Source organism: Myxocyprinus asiaticus, chromosome 40 (assembly GCF_019703515.2).
Source record: "Myxocyprinus asiaticus isolate MX2 ecotype Aquarium Trade chromosome 40, UBuf_Myxa_2, whole genome shotgun sequence".
Lineage (NCBI taxonomy): Eukaryota > Metazoa > Chordata > Actinopteri > Cypriniformes > Catostomidae > Myxocyprinus > Myxocyprinus asiaticus.
In genome coordinates, this window is record NC_059383.1 from 22006372 (window position 1) to 22032039 (window position 25668).

At 38.4% G+C, this 25668-nt stretch overlaps 2 protein-coding genes across 3 annotated transcripts in view; both read left to right on the top strand.

Moving 5' to 3' along the window:
- The window catches only part of LOC127431111 (beta-galactoside alpha-2,6-sialyltransferase 1-like), a 570878-nt gene that overhangs the window by 378246 nt on the left and 166964 nt on the right, over positions 1-25668 (top strand). Inside the window, exon 9 of one of the 2 annotated variants that reach the window (XR_007895527.1) lies at positions 1252-1373. The exons of the other annotated variant lie outside the window; for it this stretch is intronic. The gene's annotated coding sequence lies outside the window, so the exon portion shown is untranslated. Of the gene's footprint in view, positions 1-1251; positions 1374-25668 lie in introns of those variants that run through there. 2 annotated transcript variants of the gene reach the window in all.
- LOC127430904 (teneurin-2-like) overlaps positions 1-25668 on the top strand; it is a 338869-nt gene that overhangs the window by 58093 nt on the left and 255108 nt on the right. The gene's annotated exons all lie outside the window — the stretch shown is intronic.

A 25668-nucleotide genomic window follows, 5' to 3' on the forward strand; every position in this document is an offset into this window, starting at 1 on the left:
GGATAGTGGAGTTATTCACTAGGAATTCTGCTATTAAACATGTTTTTTTAACAATGAAGTTGAAAACGTGGACTAATGGCTTCAACAGAGCCATGTACCATCGACTAACAACCTTGGGGAAGGGATTTTTACTTCAGGAACCAGACTGTTGTGCTCTAATATTTATTTTCCCCTTTTAATGATGATTTTGGCCTGTTCCATGTTTATTTATTGTTTATTTATTGAAAATAACAAAATCTCACAAATCAGAAATCAGAGTTTTAAACTGAATTCAGACATGTCACAAATATAAAATTGCAAACCTTATTATAAATAATTAAAAATTAAAGTGGCTCATCTAACATTTTCTGAAGGTTTACCATTTGTTGGGGGGAGAAAAAAAAACTCTATGAGACGAATACTTCAGCCAACAGTGGCCTTGAAAAACATCTTTTATTCTACACAAGGGTTTTTATTCTACTTGAAGGTCTTTATTTTACATAAGTGTTGCCATCAAAGTAGTTTGAAAAACAGGAAATAAGTCAAACGAGACTGAATTCTGATCCCACACTTTGTGCTTTTTGGAAAATAACCAGATTTGTAATTTTATATGAATTAATGCGATCAGTTTACCACATCTGTTTTAAGTCAACATTGGTTGATTTAAGTGGAAGCATTATTTTTGCTGGATGAAAAGCCACTTATGGAGAAAGATAATTGAATAGCAGGTTGTACAATTTTGTAGGAGTGAATAACATGCACTGTGGTGTAGTGCTCTTTTCTACTCTGTTTGCATGTTGCATTCATCAGGTTGCCTTATGCATAAGGACTCTCTATTTACATTGTCTGTGGTTAAATGGTTTTATCTACACATCATTTTTTACTTTTTTCTTTTCTTTCTTTCTGTTTTTCGGTTAACATTTTATTTCTGGCACAGCTTCAGCATTGCAGAAGCACATTGTGTGAAATAAACTGAAATAAACCCAAAACGGTATGCTCTGCTCTTCAATTGCTACCCTTAATCTGGACACGATCCTTAACATCCCTCAGAAATGACAGAACAACAATGACAGTCATGGATGAAAACAATGTTTTTATACAGTAAGTGTTATTGTAGGCATTGATTTCACAACTTAAGATTGTTCAGTACAGAAATAATTCCCAACAACAAAACAAAACCATTTCAAGATCTGCAGTCCCACATATACAGTATGTATATATACACTATATTGCCAAAAGTATTCGCTCACCCATCCAAATAATTGAATTCAGGTGTTCCAATCACTTCCATGGCCACAGGTGTATAAAATGAAGCACCTAGGCATGCAGACTGCTTCTACAAACATTTGTGAAAGAATGGGCCGCTCTCAGGAGCTCAGTGAATTCCAGCGTGGTACTGTGATAGGATGCCACCTGTGTAACAAGTCCAGTCGTGAAATTTCCTCGCTACTAAATATTCCACAGTCAACTGTCAATGGTATTATAACAAAGTGGAAGAGATTGGGAATGACAGCAACTCAACCACGAAGTGGTAGGCCACGTAAAATGACAGAGAGGGGTCAGCGGATGCCGAGGTGCATAGTGCACAGAGGTCGCCAACTTTCTGCAGAGTCAATCGCTACAGACCTCCAAAGTTCATGTGGCCTTCAGATTAGCTCAAGAACAGTGCGTAGAGAGCTTCATGGAATGAGTTTCCATGGCCGAGCAGCTGCATCCAAGCCATACATCACCAAGTGCAATGCAAAGCGTCGGATGCAGTGGTGTAAAGCACGCCGCCACTGGACTCTAGAGCAGTGGAGACACGTTCTCTGGAGTGACGAATCACCCTTCTCCATCTGGCAATCTGATGGACGAGTCTGGGTTTGGCGGTTGCCAGGAGAACGGTACTTGTCTGACTGCATTGTGCCAACTGTGAAGTTTGGTGGAGGGGGGATTATGGTGTGGGGTTGTTTTTCAGGAGCTAGGCTTGGCCCTTTAGTTCCAGTGAAAGGAAATCTGAATGCTTCAGCATACCAAGAGATTTTGGACAATTCCATGCTCCCAACTTTGTGGGAACAGTTTGGGGATGGCCCCTTCCTGTTCCAACATGACTGCACACCAGTGCACAAAGCAAGGTCCATAAAGACATGGATGAGCGAGTTTGGTGTGGAAGAACTTGACTGGCCTGCACAGAGTCCTGACCTCAACCCGATAGAGCACCTTTGGGATGAATTAGAGCGAAGACTGCGAGCCAGGCCTTCTCGTCCAACATCAGTGTCTGACCTAACAAATGCGCTTCTGGAAGAATGGTCAAAAATTCCCATAAACACACTCCTAAACCTTGTGGAAAATCTTCCCAGAAGAGTTGAAGCTGTTATAGCTGCAAAGGGTGGGCCGACGTCATATTAAACCCTATGGATTAAGAATGGGATGTCACTTAAGTTCATATGTGTCTAAAGGCAGATGAGCGAATACTTTTGGCAATATAGTGTATATATATATATATATATATATATATATATATATATATATATATATATATATATATATATATATATATATAGATGTGTGTGTGTGTGTGTGTGTGTGTTTGCTACATTGTTGTAGTTTTAGTTGTTGTTTTAATAATTTACCATCCTTTTTTACCTTGATTTAATTTTTCATTGCAAGCAGATGAGGATGAAGATCTGTTTGGCGATCATTATTTCAGTAAGTTACCATACTGTAAGTTAAATGTGTGTACATGTGTTTGCTGTAGGAGTGTGTATTTTGTGTTTGCCGTATAGACAGAAGAGTGTTTTTGTGTGTAATGGAAATATCTGAGGATTCTCTAATGAGGAATCTGTGATGCTATACACCTATTGTTCAGCCTCCAAATCTGCAAATATGCGCTTTGAAAATAACAGCCCCAGATTTCATTTTATGAATTTTCAGACTTTTAAGCTATTAGCTTGAGTGCTACAAATTGGATGCCCACAGTTTTTTAAGGTTTTATTTTGTTAAAAATTGTGTTTTTGTGTCAGGATAATCAAATCATCTCTTAACTGTTCATTTAACTACCCCATTGAAAACTCCAGTCACCGGCTGACAGATTGCCGCCTTCATCATAATGCTCTCATTATAAACTTCATTAATCACAATGCCCTAAACAAAACCAAGGCCAATTAGCCTCACTTGGCATAAAGCCAGTCTGTTCAGTCCATTTCTCTGTCGTGCCACTTAATAACTTGAGTGATTGTCTATGAAAAGCCATTTTACAGTGACATTTTTCAGAAAGAGCAATTTTGCAAACAGAATACAGGTGCAAAACAGTGGTGCTTATTTCAGCCTGTGTGACTGTGGTGACATTTTTGCAAAATGATATTATGTGGTTCATTACACATACCGCAGCAGTTCCAGGGTGAAATGTCCACTGTGTGGCATTAAATGTTCTCCCAAACAGATGCACAATAGAGTTTTAAATCAATACAACTTCCCTCTCTACCCTAAACCGTAAACCTAAACCTTAAAGAGAGTGTCATAAAAAACAAATGTGTGATAAAAACTTAACTGCTGAAGCAACCACATCATTTTGTGGCACTTCTATGACACTTTCAGCTCATTTATTGACTCACATGCTCTTCAGGACTCATACCCGGGTCCTGTGAATCATAAATCCAATGATTTATCAGTTCAGCTACCACGCCCGAACAAGCTTGTAAACATTGTAAACATTAAAATTGTTCGCCATACAAGACACGCGCTGTATTAAAAGTGTTTTGATGTCATAAGATAGCATTGTGTGAGAAATAGGGTGAAAGGTAAGTATTAATGAATTTATAATCTGCCGTTTTACTTATGATTTTTGTGAAAGTGAATAAATGTCAGTGTTTTTTTAGAGCTTCTAGTGTTTATCTCACCAGGAAACTGCTGCGATGTGTACGAGCTACGCAAAAATCATTGTGCAAAAATGTAAATATAGTAATGTTATAAATGAGACCAGGTTGGATTATTTTTTAAATATAAACTCTCATTTGACCTTTTTGCTGTAGTTGTTTGAGTTTTTTTGTTTGTATGTTTTTTTTTTAGTTGACTCGCACTGCCACAACAACCCTTTACTTTAATTTAACAAGTCATTTCAAACAGTGTTGTGTTGCATGCTTACCCATGACTCTCGTTTTAATAAAGTGAAAACGGTTTTTCCCCCATTTAGAATTCTTCCATAGTTTTCTCAAATTGATTCAAACAAACTTTGCATCTTGTACTACTACTTTATCAATATAATGAGCTTTCCTCAAAATGAGTGTGAATGTGGTGGGAAGTAATATCTGTCCATCTGACACCTTTGGTTAGCACTCAATTATGAAGCAATAGACTAATTTTCACCCCATCCCCAGTGAGAGTGAATAAGGGTAGCGTCCTCTGTCCCGGAGAGTCAAGATTTAAAGAAAGACAACTGATGAACCATAAAAAGTGTGGACAATATTTTTATGGTAAACTGTTCTGCCTTCTATTTGTATTGTGACGTAAGCAATTTCCATGAAACTATATCAAGTTAACTTACTGTCCTTGTCCATTGCCAAGAGTCATCATTTACCGGGAAAAGTCCCGGTTCTCCCTATGGCCATTCCTCCCCTGACTAGATGGATATCTTTGACCTTTGCATTGCATCTCTTTGTTTTTTTCAGCATCTCATGAAGGAGTGATACTTTTGTAGATGCTGTTTAGAGAACTACATATTTGAAGTGTTGTACCTGTCTCTCAGTCGAAGCACCACAAACACCCTTCTTGTTCCACACTCGTTTTCTATGCACGTTCACTGTATTAAAGCCTGAAGGTCATATAAAATGATAAGAGCTGGAGTTGTGTGATGACTCTCCAAGTTCATTCTGCCCCAGTGTTCTTGCCCTGGCAGCACATTAAAGTGAAGCTGGGATGATTGTGCAGAGCTGCTGAGGGGCCACGGCTTTAACCGTCTGACTCCAGGCCAGAGCAAATGTTCATTTGCGGATCTAAATTGGTAGTCAGTTATGTAATGTCTAAATATCCTATTTTCATATTTGCTAATTTGTCACCATTTCTTCCAGAGTTAAAAGGGAGGGAAAACACTGCAACACATCATGCATGGATGATGACACCTAAATGTGTCATAAATGAAATGCGAAACACGTCAAGGCATTTCTTTCAACCCACTCTTACTGTGCCAAAAATGTAATGAAATGAGCTGTCAGTGGGGCTGTTTGTAGTGAGAAGCTTATTGAGTTTATTCTGAGAATTTGAGTTGCTGTCTTTTTATTTGCATGGAGTTTAGCCTATAGAGGAATAACCACAGTGGCTCTAGCGCTGGACATGTGTGAGAAATTGTTTTTGATTTTTTGAAATTTTGATATATTTCAATGGCTTTAAAAATATACTTAAAGGAATAGTTTACTGAAAAATGGTGGCACAAGAATGATCAAATAAGATTGATAAATCATCAATTAAAAGCATTAAAATACGTGGATCATTTCAAAAAGTGAAAAAGAGAAAAAATAGGAAATTGCAAAACAGGCATATTCTTTTTTACTAAAATCACTTGAACGAACATTACATCACAAGCTTAAACCACAACATAACTGAAATTGTCTTTATACTGGTTATGTGTTGAACATATGTGGATTTAACTTGGGCCAGTAAGCAAACACCCGGCAACCACCCACCCTGGAAACTGCATAGCAATGTTCTACAAACATAGAGAACAAAATAGCTACAGCATAGCAACAACTTAGAAACCACCCAGACCACACTAGCAATCACATACTGTAGCAATGTGCTAAAACACAGAGCAGAGCACCTTGGTAACTGCATAATGTCCAAGCAACCACCCAGAACACCCTAGTAACCATCGTAATAACAACACAATTGCAAAAAACACTGAGAACACCTTAGCAACCACCCAGAACACCCTAGTTTTGCTTAGGCAAGCACCATTCACATCTTCGTCAGAAAATTTATCTGTTTCAGGTTTAATGCATTTCGCAAATGTTATTGTTAGTAATTTGTTAGACATAAGCACATATGGTCATTATATACACACTGTACCTCGGTTAAATATAAAAGGTAAACTGCATTGATTGACTTGAAATTTGATATTAAAAGGTCTCCTGGAAAAGCGGGAGAATTATCGCACATTTCATCATAATTTTACAACGTTCATAATATTTAAGCCAAAACGTATCAAATTAATTTAGTGTCAAAACACAGATTAAAACTTACATGAGCATTTTCTTCTTTTCCCCAGTGGAGACGATGTACAGTAACACGTGCTGTTGGACACGCACTTCATTGTGATTTTGATTCAGATTTGTGATTCGCAACACGATTCATTCAGACCACTTTTTGAATTGTTTTAACCTATTCAAAGGAATCAAATTTAAAAGATTTGACTCAAATGATTCTTTCACAAATCAGACATTACTATTGCCGATCCACGTGCTTTTTTTATTTATTGGAGTGTTCAGTTGTAAAAGTAACGAAAGGGTCGGGAGAAATTTATCAGAGTAAAGAAAGTATGAATCTTCTCTTTAAAATGTAGTGAAGTAAAGTGAAAGTCAAGACACTACATTTAAAATCAGCATATGGGTTATTGTGTTCCACTCACTTAGCTTCACTGACGAGTGGACCCCAAGCAGAAGAGGAAGTCTCAGCACTGCAATGTCCTGTGGTCAGATGCATCTCCACTCCCTGTGTCCAAACGGATGATAAAGCTCCAGTAAGCTCTTTGCTGACAGCTTCTGATAATGTGCCCTTTTTATGGGTAAGGCAGAAACTAATGAGAAGTTAAAGTCACTGAATAAATGAGTCTGTTTGCCGGCCTGTTTATGGGGCGGAGAGAGCCTTAACTGGCCTTCTCCAGGGAGGATATACGCACAGACAAACAGGCATACACTCTATTACCCCACAGAGAGGCCATCTTGAGCGGTCAGCATTTCCCTGTGAGTCTTCGCTCTTAGCCATTGTGTGATGCAAAATAAACCGCTTGCAATTTGATGGCAATTATTATGGAAATGGAGAAGCTTGTGAAAAGATTAACTTGGGAAATTTAGAAATGGACTTTGCCGCTAAGTTCATGTTATAACACAAGTAGTGTGCAGCCATCATTGCTATAGCATTTATGTTAATCTGTGGAAATATACATGTGTGTCTCTGCCATATCAGCACACATGTGAGGACTTATCATCACCTCCAACACCTGAGTGATGACTCCATGGGCTGTGCTGGCGTGCAGAGCTTTCTCATTTCTGCCTTACACAAGCAGCCTCCCAATTGCAGTGGCCTGATAAGAGCCGAACGGGCAGTTCAGGCCTGGCTTGTGCTATTCTGAGCATCTGCAGAGAGATAAGTGTTGCTCGGAGAGCAGGGGGAGGTGAACGCCACCACAGGCATACAGTCTCCTTAAAGAAAAAAGGGGCTCATTTATTAATATTTACCTACAAGTGTTCTTACTTATGTACATAGAAAAGGTTTACTTGACTATGTAGGATGTTTGATAGGTAGTCTGGAACTACTGCATCTAGACCAGACTTTGTTTGACTGCACTTTTATGCAGAACCTATCCTAGATTGTGATTAACACATTATTTGTGTTATTTTCAAATGAGTAACACTCATTTTAAGGTCACTTAGACCAACGGTCTTCTTACAGGGGTCCAGGGGCCTCAAGGGGACCACAAGGGGGTACTGTGGGGTCCACAATTTTTTTTACAATGACATAATTGACTTTTTTTGACATACCGTTTTATATTGAAATCATGACATTAATCACAATCACTTCAAACTACTAACAACCATAGTTTTAAACAGTAAGACATAAATATACTGTATTGTCAACAGGGTCGACAAGATCCGTTACTCCAGTCCAAAATCCTGCTTCTCATAATATGCAACTTAAAGGAATAGTTCACCCAGAAATGAAAATTCTCTCATTATTCACATACCCTGATGCTATCCCAGATGTGTATGACTGCCTTTCTTCAGCAGAACACAAATAAAGATTTTTAGAAGAAGATAGAGCTCTGTCAGGTCCTTATAATGCAAGTAATCCTTGCGACTCCAGTCCTGTCTTATGAAGCAAATCAATACGTTTGTGTCAAAAATAAATCTATAATTAAAATGTTATTAACTTTTAAAAAGCGCTTCCTGCCAGCAGTTGACGCATTATGTAGCTGTCGTGTGACGTAGGCGCGTCGGCGAGTTCACACGAGAATATGGAAGCAGTGCTTATTTACAACAGAAGAAAGAATGTCACGCAAGAGTTCGGCCATTTCAAACAGCATCAGAGCCCTGGTCGGAAGCACTGATTTAAAATTAAAAACGCTTTAATAATCGACTTGTTTCTTAAATAAACCTATCGATTCGCTTCAGAAGACATTCATTGATCGACTGGAGTCATGTGGATTACTTTTATGCTGCCTAAATGTGACTTTTGGACCGTCAAAGTGTTGGCACCCATGTACTTGAATTATAAGGACCTGACAGAGCTCTTTCTTCTAAAAATCTTCATTTGTGTTCTGCTGAAGAAAGACAGTCATACACATATGGGATGGCATCAGGGTAAGTGAATATTTAGAGAATTTTCATTTTTGGGTGAACTATTCCTTTAAACATCACGGAGCCCTATGCCTTAAAGGGATAGTTCACCCAAAATAAAAATTCTCTCATCATTTACTGACCCAAATGCCATCCCAGATATGCATGACTTTCTTTCTTCTGCAGAACACAAACAAAGATTTTTCTTAAATATCTCAGCTCTGTGGGTCCATGCAATGCAATGAATGGTGATCAGACCTTTGTAGCTCCAAAAATGACACAAAGGAAACATAAAAGTAATCCATTTGACTCCAGTGGTTAAATCCATATCTTTAGAAGCAATATGATAGGTGTGGGTGAGAAACAGAACAATATTTAAGTCATTTTTACTCTAAATCTCCACTTTAACTTTCATTTTCAGATGTGAAAGTGAAACTAAACAGGCACCACATGTGACTTTCAGATGTAAAAGTGAAAGTGAACGTGGAGATTTAGAGTAAACAAAGGTGTGTTTTTTTGTTTCCTCCTGCCACTGGACCACGATGTATGTATTCTCTATTAGACTGTTTCACCTCCAGTCTTGGCGGTTTTATGGGATGCATGAAACATGCTTTGCTGCTCTCCTATTGTTTATTGTTTTGTAATGAATATTTGTTTTATGTTTCTCTGTTTAATGTTTTATGTTTAATTTCTGTACAACGTCCTTTAGCTTTGGAAAGGGGCTATACAAATAAGCGTATTATTATTATTAATCATACTGATCTACTGACACAAATCATGGCTATTTTTTAAAGTGATTGAAAGCTCTTTAATATCATCAGCTTGCAGAATAGACGTGCTTCTCAGGCGTTTCAGTGCAGTGACCTATTTTTCAGGAAAATAGCAAATTGCACTTTGTGGCAATTTATTAACATACAATACACCCACAGTTTATGTGCATACACTCACAGACAGCACAAGCACTCCCACCCATGCCCACTTTCACTGGTAAAAAAAATTACACTTAGAATTAGCGCTCACATGAAAATTGGATAAGACGTAGTGCACGGTCGTTGCGCGTAACGTGGTCACAAGCATAGAGCCCCAATTGTAATATTATTGTGCCGAGTCACTCACCATTATTACATTCAGTGTGGAGTCTGTAGTGGACAGACAAATTGCTTATTGCTGAAATTACATCGCATCTGTTTTGGACACTTTGGCCACATACACACTGCGGCTAAATATGGTTGTCATGTTCCCCTTTGAGTGCTTAATCCCTGTTCTGTACACACTCTGGTCAGTAATTTACGTGATTGACAACCGTATTCTACAAACGAATGAACTCCAGAAAAATTCAGATAGTGAAACCTGCATTTTCATATATTCCTCATAGTGTAAATTATAAAAGCTTAAATGAGCTTGTCACTCCCAAAACTTTGTAGTGTGTACGTTGCTAGTGTAAGGCCATTTTTGCATCCTTGAGGTTTGAGTTAAAAATCCTAAATCCTTCATTTAAAAAAAAAAATAGGTGCAAACATGATTTCTGTATGAAAATGTACGCACACAGGTTTTACGCACAAATACTCGAGTATGCATGGTTCATGAATGAGACCTAAACAGAGAATAAGGGGACATCAGGAATTGTGCAGTGTAATGTGCTAATTCATGCCTATTGGCACTATGATTGAGTTGATGGAGCGTTCTTGCAACGTTTACCTTGGCAGCAGAGCCAAGATAGAAAAATATACTCAGGATTACTCATGATGTGGAAAGACTATGATTACATAATCAAGTGTTATTCCCCGGAAGCACAATTTGAGTGTAAACTCATCAAGATCATATGTGGATAATTTAGACACCATTTACCATTTCCTTCTCTGAGCATCTTTCACAAAGTCCTGGTATCTTCCCATTCACAAACGCTGAAAGGCAACAGATTTCAAACAAACTTCTTCAACTCTTCTGTTTGCCTTTGAGACATCAAGACCTGCAGTTTAGTCTCGGCAGGGTCTCTATCCACAAGTGATTTGGTGCATAACCCTTCCTCACCCACTCTGCACAGGAGACAGTGTGTTGTGACCCTGCAGTGGCCCAGATCTGCTGTTGAATCAACCCTGAGAGGATACATAGATATCCACACGAACATGCACACTCGCTCACATAAGGGTGCACACCACAAACATACTTTTGCCTGGGGAGCATCACACCCCATTGCTAATGTGTACCATTGAAGATAGAGGCACTGGCACAGCTTCAGTGTTGAATGCAACGATATCAAACAAACAAAAACGTTACTATCCTTATCTTTGTCCCTCTCTCTCTCTCTCTCTCTCTCTCTCTCTCTCTCTCCATCTCTTTTTGTTCTCTCTTTCCAAGCTCTCACTTTTCTCTCTTTTTTTCTTTACACCTTTTATGTCTGATTTTTTTCCCCATACAGTTTGATATGTCTGCCAAAATGCACAACCGCATTCTGTCATAAATCACAAGGATCACAGGTAAAGCAGCAGCGGGAGACAGAAAGTTATGCTGAAAACAACTGTTTCAACAAGCGTAATTAAGCCTCGCCAGCCGGCTCAAAGTCTCGCCGAGCCCCAGAAAGGCTTTTCTACCCAACTGAAGTTTTTTTTTTTGTTTTCATCATCTAATTTTAGTCAATCTTTGAGCAAAAGGTTGTTATTTTTTTCTTTCATCGCTCACACTGTTTAGCATTCAGATGTAAATCTCAACAGCTGTGGCTTGCCACAGTAAATGATTATGCTCTTTTTCTTTCGAGACTTGTGCATATATATTGACATGTTAAAACAGTAAGCTCAGACAGAAAAAACATAGTCATTACTGTGTTTGAACATCTTACTGAGGCTTAACAAATAACTGATTTGGCAGCTTTCATTGCTAAGGGTCTATAGAATAATTATTTTATAAATAGTTATTTTAGTGTAGTGCTTGCAGGGCAACACTGCATTGAATTTCCTCTTCTTTTTATTCAATTTAAAATAAAATGCAGCCATAACACCTAGACTGGTTGCCCACTGAAGCTAAGCTGGGTTGAGCATGGCTAGCACCTGGATGGGAGACCTCCTGAGGAAAACTAAGGTTGCTGCTGGAAGAAGTGTTAGTGAGGCCAGCAGGGGTGCTAACCCTGCAGTCTGTGTAGGTCCTAATGCCCCAGTATAGTGACAGGGACACTGTACTGTAAAAAGGCACCGTCTTTTGGATGAGACGTTAATTCGAGGTACTGACTCTCTGTGGTCACTAAAAATCATAGGGCACTTCTGGTAAAGAGTAGGGGTGTAACCCTGGTGTCCCTGCCAAATTCCCCCCACTGGCCCTTATCAATCATGGCCTCCTAATAATCCCTCTCCATTAATTGACCCTTCTGTAAGCTCCGCCCCCCTTGGTTGCAGTTGCTCGCTCTGACATGCTCTGCAGAACTCCCCATTGGAATGAATGGGAGACTGCCATGTATGATGTGGTTTTTGGCCAAATATTCTCACAAACGGAATGGACAATATTTTTACGTGGGCTGGTATGAAGAGTGACATTGTAATGCGTATTTATCCGAATGTTTTTTTTTTTTTGTAAAAGAAATTGTTAAATTACGCAGTAATTTGATTGAAAACTGTGGAGACTGTGAATCAGAATCAAGGCAAACAATTATTACAGTCACTTGAAAAGAGACAAACTTCATTTAATAGCGATTACACATCTAATAACATCAGCTTAAGTGAACAGAGAGTGTTTATAACGTCTCATAGCACACTCATTTTTATACTGTGAACTGTTTATTTGTTATCGCTTTTACTATGACTTGAATCAATACATAAATTAATTAAAGTTCAGTTAGTAGCTTTAATTTACCTTGGAGCAAATCTAGGTGTCGTTGCAGATGTTATATGTTCATTTGGGAATGAGGACAGAAACCGTTTATTCCAGAACATGCTCTTCTCCAGATTCATTTAAAGATTAATATAAAAAAAAGCAAAACGCTGCAGGTATCCTCTCTGGGTAACTCGTGTCACTATTACAAATGACACAGCAACAACGTGTTTTACATTTTTTTGATTATTTTAATAAAACCCAACTTAAAAGTACTGAAAGACACATTACTTCCATAGGCTGTCATTGGAAAATAGCAAACGCTGTCAGAGTAATGGTGGCAGGACAACAGTTGCTAAGACAGGATTGGTCAGAAGTGCTTTTAAGGCGGGGCTTAGCAAAGGGTCAATTGGATGTATCACTCTTCTCTCTCCACTCCACCAATAGCTGGTGTGTGGTAAGCGTACTGACGCACTATAGTTGCTGTCGCATCATCCAGGTTGATGTTGCACACTGGTGGTGGTTGAGGAGAGTCCCCTTTTCACTATGTAAAGTGCTTTGAGTGTAGTGTCGGAGAAGTGCTATATAAATGTAACATTCATTCATTCATTCAAGTTGATAATTTCAGTCTTAATTGTGCTAACTATTTTGGGTCTTTATCAACTTTTTGCATTTAATAAATTTAAGATTAATGTTCTAAAATATAAAGTTGGTGGAAATCCACTGAGAAAGAATTGCACCTCCTGATAGCTTTGTTTATTTGTACTGTCTGTGTTGTTTTACCACCTCCTTGACTAAAGGAAATGTGTAAATCAGGTAACAGTGCAAACATACCCAAAAACTTGCAAACATAATATGGACGGTGCATTTCCCCAGGTCGGATCTAAAAAATAGTGAATTTGCCACACCAGGGCTGTTTACACCAAACACGTTTTTGCATCTCTCTGCACTGTTTTTCCATTGATTTGTATGTAAACATGCGCTAGATGAACGTACGTAACATCTTGCTATTTTGCTTTTATCAGCGTCTCACACAGGAAGACTGTATTTTTAAGGTGCTGTGTAAAGTTAAAAGAATTTAAACTTTAAAAAGCACATCTTGTGAAAAGTGCAACACCTACATTCGTTGCACTGCATCTATCCTTTTTCAATGCAAGAACGTGTTCAGTCTGTATGGCCCCTTAGAATATTTGCTATTCAAAATCTAATCAACAGCTATGAGGTCATCCCAACATTTCTATAGTGAATTACAGTTGGTCTTCTTTCTTGTGTTTATTTGCATACTAAATTGTGATTGGTCTTTACTTTTTTGCATCTTTTTAACCATCTATAGCACCTTTACACTGAAAAGACTGTGTTGTGTTGCATTGTGTGTTGCTTGTCATGCGCAGCCAACAGAAAACATGACGTTTGATGAAACAGCAACAACAACTCTGATGCAGCATTTAATTTCTGGGTGTTTCTTCAACTTCAGACACTTTCATGTGCAAGGGCTTGATTTTTTACAAAATGAACAGATTTCACCTTTTTTCTTTTGTAACATGAAGGTCTCACTTAATCTGAACTGGAAAGGTTTTACCAGGCCTTCATCATTTATTTGTGGTACTTTTCAAAAGCCTTTTATGTATAGACGTTACTGTTTTAGCCTTGTTCCAGACACAGACTTTCAATAATAAACTATTACAAATTGTTATGTTTAAAACTATGATAATCTAAACAAAGAGTGAAATAAACATATACCATTTCAATATTTATTGTGTGAAAATGCTTTTTAGATTTTTATTTTTATTTTATTACGACTGTCCCACACCAATTTTGCCCCAAATAAAGGTGAAATTAAGTGCAAAAAGTGTGAAATTATTCATTAATTGTGTGTATTTAGGATAATAAAATGTTAACAATGAAATTAGCCTTATCAAAACAAAGGAGATTGGTAACACTTTATAATTACAGTACATGAATAATCATGAATTAATACCTGAATTAATAGTATATAATTAATACATAAATTAATGATGAGTTAAGGAATTGACTCTATGAAGAACTAATGAACTAATGAAGAGCTAACATTAACTACAACATGAGTCATTTGAATTCATGCATTAATAATGGTCACCTTAATTCCATGTTACTATGTGTTTGATAGTTAATGCATAAATTAACATTAGGAAATAAACTAAATCAAACAGGTTTTATAAGAAAGAATGTGAAGTACTTCAACCTTGAATTAAATTTGCATAATTGAATATGGTCATAATTTTAAAAAATATATAAATTTTGATGTCTTCAGGTTCGCCACAATCATCACTGGATGATGCAGGATTATTCTGCATAATTTACATGGATCATCCTAATTACATTTTGAAAATATTAAACGAATAGTTCTCCCATCTTTTACTCACCCACATGCCATTCCAGATGTGTATGACTTTCTTCTGCAGAACACAAATGAAGATATTAAATATCTCAGCTTTGTAGGCCCAAAAAATGTATGATGCAAGTGAATGGGGACCACATTTTTGAAGTTCCAAAAAGCACATAAAACAGCATAAAAGTAATCCATATGAATTCAGTAGTTAAATCTATGTCTTCAAAAGTTGTCCAATCAATTTTCGGTGAGATCAGAACAAAATATAACTCATTTTTCACAGTAAATTTCCTTGGCTATCATGATTTCAAGCTCAATTACACTTTTTAGTGCTCGATGCATGCACAGAGTGCTAGATGGTACAAGGAAGTGTAATTTAGTTTGAAATCATGATGGCCATGGAAATTTATTGTGAAAAATGAGTAATATTTTGGTCTGATCTCACCAAAAACTGATTGGACAACTTTAGAAGACAGATTAAACCACTGAATTCATATGGATTACTTTTATGTTGCATTTATGTGCTTTTTGGAGCTTAACCATTTTGGTCACCATTCACCATTTTATGGGCCTACAGAGCTGAGATATTCTTCTAAAAATATTTGTTTGTGTTCTGCAGAAGAAAAGAGTCACACACATCTGGAATGGCATGAGGGTGAGTAAATTATGAAAATTTTCAATTTTGGGTGAACTATTGCCACCAATCATTATTATTAATAATAATAATGTATCTCAACCCGTTCTGTATGATTATCCATTCCTTTCCCTTCATACTCACCCTACCACTGTCGGTACTATCACTCAGGTCACTTGTCATCCATATGCAGGCCATGTCCGAATCTCAGCTTTTACCTCATGACAAACTAAATAATGCTAAACAATATGTGATTTAACTGGGATGAATACTTGTGTTGTGCATGTGTAGTTGATAGTAAGTTTATAATGATGTGCCCCACCAAATAAAGTCATGACATGATGATGCATTAACAAGTCATCAGTTGATAACAGTTCATGAGTAGTTAACAATGAGTTAATATTGATGTGCCCCACCAAGTAAAGTCATGACATGATGATGTATCAACAAGTCATGGATTCATGGGTAGTTAATAATGAGTTTGTAATGATACACATGCACCAAGGTGATCCTTACCCTTTTGTACCAGTGAAATAAAGACCAATATTTTTTTTTAAGATCTGCTTATTTTAAATTACAAATTCACCAGCATATATGACATAAACAAACACAACATTTAAAGGGAAAAACACTTTAATGCGAAGAAAAAACAATACTGAAAGTCAAGTGTCAATCTTCTACCAAGATGCTTTAAATGAATTAAATCTCTTTTGGAAACATATACAGACTCAAAAGAAAACCCAAATATACATGTTAAGATATAAAAATACACTTTTAAATGATTTATAAGGTGTGTTTCATCTCTCGCTCTATATCTCCTGATGTCAAATCGGAAATGCTAAAAATGCTAATGTTAGCACTTAGCCTAAAACTTTCAATTAAAATAAATTTAAATTCAAATACTCCAAAAAACGTAGTAAAAATTGATATTATGAACACTCTGAATTCAATCCTTAATTCAGTCTAACAAAACAACCAATAATTTTAGATTAAAAATGTCAGCATTACCATAGGAAATAGTGGCAAGCAGCCAGCTAACACCAAGAGAGCTCCACTTATCCAGCTTTTTCTTACGTCCCGTGATGCTTAGCGAGAAATATGGGCGTTACTCCCTTGTCAATTTATCACAGCTGTTGTTGTGGCGTATGTCATTCATTCTTTCGTTGCGGTGTTGGGATTTTGAGGAGAGCGTGTATGATTTCATATGGACATACATCAATCACTATATCAATTTGTTACTGAATGATAATAAACTGCAAAAAAGTCATAAAGACAAAGAAAGTGCAAACAAAACCGCCGTGCTGTTTCTCCCGGATGCAGTTGAGATTTAATCTAAGCACAAATGCAACATTTCGAGCAAAATTATTGGTTGTTTTAGTGGAGTACCTGTGTTAGTTCAGCTTCAGATGTGTGTGCTTGTCATCTTGTCACCGTGCATGTTCAAATCAGACAGATACACTAAGGAAGAGCTGTGAAGTTCTCATACTTTGGTATGTAATCGTTTTTTAAGTTTTCCAATCAGACGGTTATTTCCTTTTATGTCCGCACATAGGTTTAAACTTTTGTTCGGCAGGTGATTGACTTGTGAGAGGTGGTGCTTTGCTGCTGTCCAGGACGCCGTTTTAAACCTCAAATGCAATGTAGTTTTTGACTACCTCTGTATGTGTTTTAACACTTACTTGTTTTGATTATGGGGGGGGGGGTAATCCTCCCCCCATCCCCCCCGGAATTTACGCCCCTGGTTTACATGCACAAATGTCCACAGAAAAATGAACAAAACAAATTACTATTATTAACAACGATGATGATGATGATCCAATCACCATTGATTTTGAGTACTGATGAAACTCACAAATTAACTACAAAAAATATTGAGAAATATATATAACAAAAACAAATATTGATCCAGAAACATTAAGACAACCTTTCCTATGTCTATGGTCCAGATGACGAGTGAATTCAGTGGTAGGGTGAGTATGTGGATGGAGGATAATGTAAAATGGGTTGAGATCAAATTATTGTTGATCATTATAATTTTTGTGTTTTTCTAATTCTTTTTTTCATTCAGTGGCGTTTGTGGCGAAACTGCAGACAGCTAAAAGTATAAAATATTTTAATTATGTCAATATTAAATATGATTGTTTAATTCAAGGTTGAAGTACTTCACATTCTTTCTTATATAGGCTGTTTGATTTTGTTTATTCCCTAATGTTAATTAATGCATTAACTATCAAACATGTACTAACATGTAATTAAGGTGGTTGTTATTAAAGCATTAATGAATTTATATGAGCCATGTTGTAGTTAATGTTAGCTCTTCATTAATTCCTGATTAGTCTATTCCTTAACTCATTAATTTGTGTGAAAGTAACTATTAATTCAGGTATTATTTCATGATTATTCATGCACTGTTATTATAAAGTGTTACCATTATATGTAATTTATGTAATTTATACCAATGGAATTCTGTTCAACACAACACAGAATTTAAGATGTGGTGGAAATGACATTGTGGTGGGAATTTTCATGACTTTCAGAAAAAAATTACAAAAATAACACATCTTCTGTGAAGCACTTTTGGACATTTTTAGTCGAAAAATATAAAAAAACTAATGAGAGTGTGAAAACTGTTTAAACAAGACTTTACTTACTAGAAGTCCACAATGCTAAAAGTGCCTGAAGTTGAAGAAACACCCTTACATAGAATCAAAGCCTGAAACCTGAATTTACCTTAAACGTTACTGTACTTTTGTTGCTTTGCAAGGTAATGGTATTTCCTTTTGGGAAAGCAAATCTTGACTTTTTTTTGTTCTCTTTTTCCCCCTCCCTCCATACCATTCCCACCAACTGCATATGAGGAGTCACCCATGTCTTGGCTGGGGAGATACATTAATGTTGCAGTAGATGGGTTGGATGTTAAGCACTAAATGAAGAGTGATGTGTGGTTTAGTGTGAGTAGGCTAGCTGGTTGAACAGGGTCATGGAAAAGCATGTCATTATGATTGATTGAAAACTCTTCTATTTGTTGTTCTCTGTTTAAAGTTCACTGCGCTGAGGAGGTGGAGCTGCCTCTGCTTTGAAGTGATTGATGACCGCTGTGAGATCTTATACCTGAGCTCTCTGCCACTTGCGTGCCATAGGCCAAGAAAACTGCTGTTTCCATGGAAACTGTTACAGAGTTCTGCTTGTTACACCTGATTGGCTGTGGCCTGCAGTGGGTGGGTTGTCCTTGCCGATCAGCCATCTGGCTGTGGTCCACTGCTTGTTTTTGAAGAATTGTGGACGCTAGAATGAGTCGAATTCTACTCTGGTCTCCAAGGGGCTTCATAGCTACCTGTCATATCGAATCAAATCTCAGGATCTGATACTGAGCCTGTTTCGAGTGTACTCTCGCTCTATCAATCACCCAGATGCAAAGCCAGTAGAAATGCTTTGAGAGAGAGAGAGAAACCCAGAGGTCTCGGTAATGGCCTGGTGGGTTGACTGAGATGAGGCCTCCTAAAATATTCTTGCTGGAGACATGCTCAGCAGGACTCGATCTGCATCTCTGTGAGGTTCTGGTCTGAAAGTGTCTGAAATTCAGCCTGTGGAGCTCTTATTGTCATAGCAAGAGACATGTCCTGTCAGACAGTAATACTGAGAGAACACACACATGTATGCATGTATGTAAGCACACACAGACATGCACATCATTGCACAGGCAGGCGTCGATAGCAGGCATTTCTCCCTGAAAAGGCTGCTGCCATTTTCCGAGCCACTGCAGAAAGATGGCTTAGCCCAGAGCCTGGCATGCTCTCACCTTGATGACGGGCAGAGAGGAAATCTGATAGTCACCTATGAATTATTGATTTTCTGCAAGGCTACTTCTCTGCTTTATCTGAGATGTTTGCAACCATTCACAACCAGACGCAGAAAAGAAGTTACTTGCTCTCAGCAAGTTTCGTTTAAATTCATTGACTCGCATGCTCTCTCTCACACACACACACTCACACACACATAGTGTGGTTTCTCCATGTAGAAGCCTGACAGAGGATCTGTCTCATACACTAATTGGGCACTAGAATCCGTGTATCATTCATTCTTTTCATATACAACTAAGAATTCTAAATCGGAAAAACGACTTATGTCATTAATCCTTTACAAAACCAATACTAAAAAAACATGTTTTTGGTACTTTCGATTTTATGCTCAAATTAAAAATAGAAAATTGGAAAAATGGCCATGGGATACTGTGCATTTTGATAATTTGATTCCATCTAAAAAGAAACTACAACAGGTGAAATAAATCATTTGCATATGTGGGTGGGCCTGAAAAGCCCTTTTTTTATGACTGGTCAACCTGCAACGTTGTCTGTTCTTCCTCCAGGCCATGAGACAAAATAACAGTTCACTGCTGTTAAATTGTTCAGATGAATTTTTCTCAGTTAATATTACAGAAATAACAAAAATAACCATAAATCCACAAGACTATAGAGGCATTGACCTACACTCAGGGGTGGGCCACCCCTCTAGCTCTGCCCTTGCCTATACTGTAAATAAATAAGCTAACTATTGTGAGAGCGAGCGAGCACAGGGCGCTTGGGTGTGAGCGACTCATCATATAAAGTTCCTGATGAATGCTCGTCTTTCAAAAGCTCGACCAGTGAATTTCAAATCAGCATTTACACATAGCCTTCAGATTTGTCCGATAATAAAGCACACAATACTGCCGCATAATAGCCACCTATTCTACGCCCCAGTATAATAGGCTACCCATATTCCCATCCCATTTATATAGGCTATAGGCTATATACAGTTGTGATCAAAAATTTGCATACCCTGGCAGAAATTGTGAAAAAATTGTGTGTCTTTTATTTAAGGATAGTGATCATATGAAGCCATTTATTATCACATAGTTTTTTGGCTCCTTTTTAAATCATAATGATAACAGAAATCACCCAAATGGCCCTGATCAAAAGTTTACATACCCTTGAATGTTTGGCCTTGTTACAGACACATAAGGTGACACACACTGGTTTAAATGGCAATTAAAGGTTAATTTCCCACATCTGTGGCTTTTTAAATTGCAATTAGTGTCTGTGTATAAATAGTCAATGAGTTTGTTAGCTCTCACGTGGATGCACTGAGCAGGCTAGATACTGAGCCATGGGGAGCAGAAAAGGACTGTCAAAAGACCTGCGTAACAAGGTAATGGAACTTTATAAATGTGGAAAAGGATATAAAAAGATATTCAAAGCCTTGAAAATGCCAGTCAGTACTGTTCAATCACTTATTAAGAAGTGGAAAATTCGGGGATCTCTTGATGTCAAGCCAAGGTCAGGTAGACCAAGAAAGATTTCAGCCACAACTGCCAGAAGAATTGTTCGGGATACAAAGAAAAACCCACAGGTAACCTCAGGAGAAATACAGGCTGCTCTGGAAAAAGACAGTGTGGTTGTTTCAAGGAGCACAATACGACGATTCTTGAACAAAAATGAGCTGCATGGTCGAGTTGCCAGAAAGAAGCCTTTACTGCGCCAATGCCACAAAACAGCCCGGTTACAATATGCCCGACAACACTTTGACACGCCTCACAGCTTCTGGCACACTGTAATTTGGAGTGATGAGACCAAAATAGAGCTTTATGGTCACAACCATAAGCGCTATGTTTGGAGAGGGGTCAACAAGGCCTATAGTGAAAAGAATACCATCCCCACTGTGAAGCATGGTGGTGGCTCACTAATGTTTTGGGGGTGTGTGAGCTCTAAAGGCGCGGGGAATCTTGTGAAAATTGATGGCAAGATGAATGCAGCATGTTATCAGAAAATACTGGCAGACAATTTGCATTCTTCTGCACGAAAGCTGCGCATGGGACGCTCTTGGACTTTCCAGCACGACAATGACACTAAGCACAAGGCCAAGCTGACCCTCCAGTGGTTACAGCAGAAAAAGGTGAAGGTTCTGGAGTGGCCATCACAGTCTCCTGACCTAAATATCATCGAGCCACTCTGGGGAGATCTCAAACATGTGGTTCATGCAAGACGACCAAAGAATTTGCATGACCTGGAGTCATTTTGCCAAGATGAATGGGCAGCTATACCACCTGCAAGAATTTGGGGCCTCATAGACAATTATTACAAAAGACTGCACGCTGTTATTGATGCTAAAGGGGGCAATACACAGTATTAAGAACTAAGGGTATGCAGACTTACATGGGTCATTTCATTTTTTTCATTGTTGCCATGTTTTGTTTTATGATTGTGCCATTCTGTTATAACCTACAGTTGAATATGAATCCCATAAGAAATAAAAGAAATGTGTTTTGCCTGCTCACTCATGTTTTCTTTAAAAATGGTACATATATTACCAATTCTCCAAGGGTATGCAAACTTTTGAGCACAACTGTATATCTTCCAATGTATTATTTGTAATTTACTGTTGTAGCTGTTATAATTCACTGCCATGAATGCAGCCCATGACTTTCATCTGTCTGCTTGGATGAGGCCATTCCGCATTTCATTTTGTTCATTGCACTGCAGTATTTAAAATGACAATAAACCCGACTGAAGCAGCTCAGTTAATAGGCCTATTCTATTAAAATAACTGAGAATTATCTTAATGTTTGCATTTAGATTAAATGCAAGTATAGCCAGGGAGGATTGGCAGAAACGGTGTTCCGACTTTTTAATCTTTTTGTTCTATACTTTTTGTGGTTCATTGTGCAGTAAACACTGAAGTACATTAGCATAAAATAACATTTATTTATATTACTATGCGCCATTTAGCATTAGATCCATTTGTTCCTCGATTTTGGCATCTAGCAGGTAATGGATTTTTTTTCCTGGGCAGACAGACAGCAGCAGATGTGGGAGGTGGCGGAGGTGAGGGAAGTTTAGCGCCGTTATAGCCACTTGGAGAAAATACCCTAATGAAACTGCAGGGAGCGATTCTTTCGTTACTCTCCACTTGTTTCTTGTGTAAAAAAAAAAAAAAAAAAACATGAAACAGCTATACCAATTTAATATGCTTATTTAAAGCGATCAAACTAGCTAAGACTAATTATCGGGACAAAAAGCGATGGCTTATAAATTTGGGACTGTATAATATATATATAGGCCTATATAGAGCATAGGTATAAATCTCTCTCGCTATTATCAGAGTCACATGCTTGAGCACGATGGCACAAAGGCGTAGCCCCTTCATCAGTGACTGAATTCAGTGAACATTTTACTATTAGCTATGTGTAATAGGTATTGTGTTGAGAGAGACAGCACAGTTGCAATAAACATGGCGTGTTTTGGAGAATATATGATATAGAATTAAATATTAATTGAGATGTATTCATCTGAACAATTTTACATCAGGGAACTGTTATTTTGTCTCACAGTCTTGAGGAAGAACAGACGACAGGTGCAGGTTGACTAATCAGAAGAAAGGTCCGTTTCAGGGCCACCCACATGTGCAAATTCAGTTTCACCTCTTTTAGTTTTTTTTAGATGAAAAATCAAATTATTTATGACTCTTGAAACAGTTGTTGCCCCATTCACTCCCCAGTTTTTTTTTTTTTTTAAAGGAGGGGTAAGTCGAAATTAATATTTGTGGAAATCAACATTATGCCACAAATATTGTTGATTGTATTGAAATTGGAATATTCCTTTAAGTGGTTGATAGGGCATTGTGGGTGGTTGCTGGCCCAAGTCACCTTGTCTTCGATAATCTGGTCCTGATATTTCGTAAAATTGAAAAACTTAGGTCTTATCACACAGAAAATGAATAGCACGCCTCTCCTTAAATAGTGGCATAATTTATAATTTCATGTCTGGAGCACAAACAGTGTTGGACCAGTTACATCTTTAATCATTTTAAAATAGCACTTATGCATTGTATCTCACTTTTTCCTGTACTGTAATGACAGTGTCGGTAGCCACTTGACCTTGATGTGTTTGAGAGTGATTGTGAAGAGAGGGAATCGGAAGCTGGCTGATTGTGTTCACAGTTTGAGCTGTAAGCAAAAAACAACGTGTCCTCTAAATAATCTTATTTGGTCAGCAGGAGCTCTTCCTGTTTACAAAACACAGCAGTGGCACATTATGGTAAAACTGGAGTCTGCAAAAGCACATGTGATAGATAAATAGACAGGCAGACAGACGGATATATTTTATTGGTCCCTGATGGGATATTCAGATGCAAATCAACAGCTACATCTAGTGTAATGTGCAAAATTAAACACACACAAACAGCACCACACAGTTACACAGTAATCAAACAAGATAGTGCAAGACAGATCATTACAGGTACTGTTTTGCTTGTGCTGTTGCACATATTGTGCACCAGGGTCAGATTTCCTTTGTGTTAGGGATGGGCGATTTTCTTTTACAGTCTGTTACCAAGTACCATAAGTGTGATCCTCGCGAAATCTGTCGAGAAAATGTCCCGCAGAAAATGTTTACTTCAAAATCAACAGAAACAAATAAGAAATAATATTTTGCACATTAAAAAAGAAGCCTCTTTTTAGGGCCATTGAGATTTTTTACACTGGCATAGCATTTAACCCACAAATTCTCATTTACCACAATGTAAAAAAAAAAAAAAAAAAAAAAGATGGTCATTATAATATTCTCAATACCGCAATGTAACTGGTGGGTAAAATGTGCTCAAGTGCCCAGAAAATAATATCACTGCAAAAATCTTAATGATCCTACAGTAATAGTAGGCCTCATTTTCTTTTTCTTCTTTGTATTGCTAATGGGGTTCAATTTGACTAGGGCATTTTCTTTACAGGATTTGTGATAATCACCATTATGGTCAATATCAGCAATATCAATACCAAAACATCTATTGAACTGAATAGTTTGTGTGTGTGTGTGTGTGATTTCTTTGTGTCGTGGTCCTGATCACCCTGTCGGGGTTTATTGTGCGATAACAACCGGCTGACTGTACATTATCCCACTTACGTATTACACGGATACTAACCAAATAAGTAAATACATGGACATAAAATATTGATTTGCATTGAAATTATGTAATTTGAGAAGAAAGAAAATCGCTAAACAGCTGGAATCAACCTCCGGTTTGTGTCGGAGTTCTGTTGGTGTTTATTTTGTGAAAATGACCACCTGAATCCTCAATATTCAGCATATTACAAGACTACTTGCCAAATAAATAGACATGAAACATGGATTTGAGTTGATATTATTTTATTAGCTTACTTGTAGAGATTGCACAGTGATCCGAGAAGGAGAGGCGGCTCGCAGAACCCGGATGAGCGGTCTGATACGTATTAATCCCCAGATGTGCGGTTGTTACAGAGCAATATCTGACTACTGGATGGTGCCATTGACCAATCAGAATCGAGTATTCCAGAGAGCCGCGTAATAAAGCTATTTAACATTGTATTTCATATTGTAACGTTTGGAAGGAAGTCATGAGAGCTAGATCTAGATGCAGCTAAAGTTTAATAGAAAATAAAGCAAAGTACAAAAACATGGTAAACACTGGAACAAGGCAGAACTAGGAAATAAAACAAACATTACATCCACGATGGGAACTGATACATGAACAGGAGAAAACACAACAACTCACAAAGACTGGGTAGAAATCAGGGCATTATATACACAGGCGAAGCCGTGGAAGGCAGAGCTGTGGGAGGCAGAGCCGTGGGAGGCTCGAGAGGCAAAGCTGTGGAAGGCAGAGCCGTGGGAGGCTCGAGGGGCGAAGCCGTGGAAGGCAGAGCTGTGGGAGGCTTGAGACAAAGAATCCTGGATGACTGGGAAATGGCCTCCGTGGTCGCGAACATGGGAAGAGACTCGGGAACGACCTCTGTGGTCGTGAACACAGAAAGAGACTTGAGAGTAGAAGCCTTTCTTCTCCTCCTCCGGATGGCCGAAATTGGCAATGCTGGCTCTGGGACAGACGAGGCTGGCAGCGCTGGCTCCGGGATGGACGAGGCTGGCAGCGCTGGCTCTGGGACGGACGAGGCTGGCAGCGCTGGCTCCGGGACGGACGAGGCTGGCAACGCTGGCTCCGGGACGGACGAGGCTGGCAACGCTGGCTCTGGGATGGACGAGGCTGGCAACGCTGGCTCCGGGACGGACGAGGCTTCCAGCTTTTTGGCTGTGGCAGGCGTGGGTATTGGCTCGTTGGCCATGGCAGGTGTGGACGTTGGCCGTGGCAGGCGTGGGCACTGACAATTTGTGAGGAAGGGTCTTCATGGCCCTACGCACTGACATCAGATCATTCAACTTGGAGACAGGGGCCGTGGAAGGCTTCGAGACAGGAGCTGCGGGAGGCTTGGTGCAAGGAGTCACAGAAGGCTTGGCTGTGACATGGCGTGGAGCAGATTCAGACTTGGCTGTGACTTGGCGTGGAACAGACTCAGACGTGGA